This window comes from Glycine max, chromosome 11, assembly GCF_000004515.6.
Source record: "Glycine max cultivar Williams 82 chromosome 11, Glycine_max_v4.0, whole genome shotgun sequence".
NCBI classification, from domain to species: domain Eukaryota; kingdom Viridiplantae; phylum Streptophyta; class Magnoliopsida; order Fabales; family Fabaceae; genus Glycine; species Glycine max.
In genome coordinates, this window is record NC_038247.2 from 22,165,836 (window position 1) to 22,168,184 (window position 2,349).

Below are 2,349 nucleotides of genomic sequence, written 5' to 3' on the forward strand. Positions count from 1 at the left end.
CCTCATAAAGAAAGTCAGAGGTATGTGTACTTCCTGAAACATGGTTAGTCCTATCTGACTCTATAAAATCAATCTCAAGAGGTAAAACACCACCACCAGACATGCAATCAATATCACTTTCAGATTCACTCTCAGCATCAAATTCAGACATATGATCAAGTACAATTTCAGACTCAATGCATGAAGAGTGAGAGGCATGCAGATTAGAGTAAAGATCAGTCATGTATTCATCAACAACATGGTCAATTATTTCAGCACGAAATACAGAAAGATCTTCAGATGGGTATTTCATAGCATCCAGAATGTTAAAATGAATAGTTATATCACCAAACTCCATGGATAGTGTGCCTGCATAAACATCTATCTTAGTTCTAGCAGTTTTCATAAAAGGTCTGCCTAGAATGATGGGAATTGATCCTTGAGAAAATCCATCTTCCATATTCAAAATATAAAAATCAACAGGGAAAATCAGTTCACCAACTCTAACTAAGACATCTTCTATGAAACCAACAGGATAGGCAACACTTCTATTAGCTAAATGAATTATCACATCAGTTGACTGCAAGGGACCTAGAGATAGAGAATTAAAAATAGACAGGGGCATAACACTAACAGAAGCTCCTAAATCTAGCATGGCATTCTCGAACTTACTATTCCCTATAATACAAGGTATGCTGAATGTACCTGGATCTTTACATTTTTCAGGAATTTGGGGAACAGATTTACCAATCAATGCGGAGACATTTCTGCCCATGCTAATTCATTCACTTCCTTTAAGCTTCCGCTTATTAGTGCACATCTCCTTCAAGAATTTAGCATATCTTGGAATTTTCTTAATTGCATCCAGCAGAGTTATATTTACCTCTACTTTTCTAAATGTTTCCAAGATCTCTTTCTCTGCCTCTTCCATTTTTTTGTTGGAAACTGCTCTTGGAGGGAATGGAATGTACTGCTTCTGCAAATCAGAATTACCTGTGGAAGAAGATTCACCCGCACAGAAATTGTTAGGTAAATTTTTGTCATCACCTTTTTCTGGAGTAGAGTGAAGTTTGGCAGGTTCATTTGCAGATGAGGAAGGTGCTACGGGATGAGGTCCTTGATTCAATTGTGTAGCTAATTGTCCCATCTAATTAGTCAAGCTCTGAATGGAAGCTCTGGTCTCTTGTTGAAACTGCATGTTCTGCATAGTCATTTGCCTCACAAGTTCTTGGAGGGAAGGTTGTGGAGGGGCCTCAACTGTTGGCACTTTCTGGGGCTGTTGCTGTTGTTGGATTGGTGGAGGAATGTATGGTCTGCTTGGGCCAGCAGCATTTTGGAAGGAAGGAGCAGGCTGCTGTTGTTGTTGCTGAGGGCTAGACCATCTGAGATTTGGGTGATTCCTCCATCCAGGGTTGTATCTGTTGCTGGAGAGGTCATAATTGTTCTGCTGTGGTTGATTTTGCTGCTGAGGTTGAGGAGGTCTATTGTAAATATTTGCAGCATAAGCTTCGGGCTGCTCAATTGCTCCAGGTTGCTGCATCGAAGGGCAAAGGTCTGTATGGTGGTCAGCAGAGGAGCACAAACCACAGACCCTTGCAACAGGTACAGATTTCTGGTTCAAGGCCAGCTGGGTTACCAAGTTAACCAATGCATCTAGTTTGCCTTCAAGCTTCTTAGTTTCAGATGATGCAGTTGAGTTTGTAGCTACCTCATGCACTCCTCTAATGACTATAGCATCATTTCTGGCACTAAACTGCTGGGAGTTGGAAGCCATCTTCTCAATTAAATTTCTGGCTTCAGCAGGAGTCATGTCTCCAAGGGCTCCACCACTGACAGCATCTATCATACATCTCTCCATATTACGGAGTCCTTCATAAAAATATTGGAGAAGAAGCTGCTCCGAAATCTAATGGTGAGGGCAACTGGCACATAGTTTTTTTAATCTCTCCCAGTATTCATATAGGCTCTCTCCATTGAGTTGTCTAATACCTGAGATATCCTTCCTGATGGCTGTGGTCCTGGAAGCAGGGAAATTTTTTTCTAAGAATACTCTCTTCAGGTCATCCCAGCTCGTGATGGACCTTGGAGCAAGGTAATACAGCCAGTCCTTTGCCACTCCTTCTAAAGAATGAGGGAAAACCTTCAGAAATATGTGGTCCTCTTGGACATCTGGGGTTTCATGGTGGAGCAGACAATATGAAATTCCTTCAAATGTTTGTGCGGGTCTTCACCTGTAAGGCCATGAAACTTTGGAAGCAAATGAATCAATCCAGTTTTAAGAACATATAGGACATCCTCATCAGGGTATTGGATGCACAAGCTTTCGTAGGTGAAATTAGGTGCAACCATTTCCCTTAGAGTCCTCTCACG

General features: G+C 41.5%; 1 non-coding gene across 1 annotated transcript; it reads left to right on the plus strand.

Annotated features, from left to right (window-relative positions):
* Nucleotides 1-1,883: 1,883 nt before the first annotated feature.
* On the plus strand, nt 1,884-1,990 carry LOC112998440 (small nucleolar RNA R71). Its single transcript, XR_003263541.1, has one exon. It is a non-coding gene; the product is annotated as a small nucleolar RNA R71 (small nucleolar RNA).
* Nucleotides 1,991-2,349: the final 359 nt, after the last annotated feature.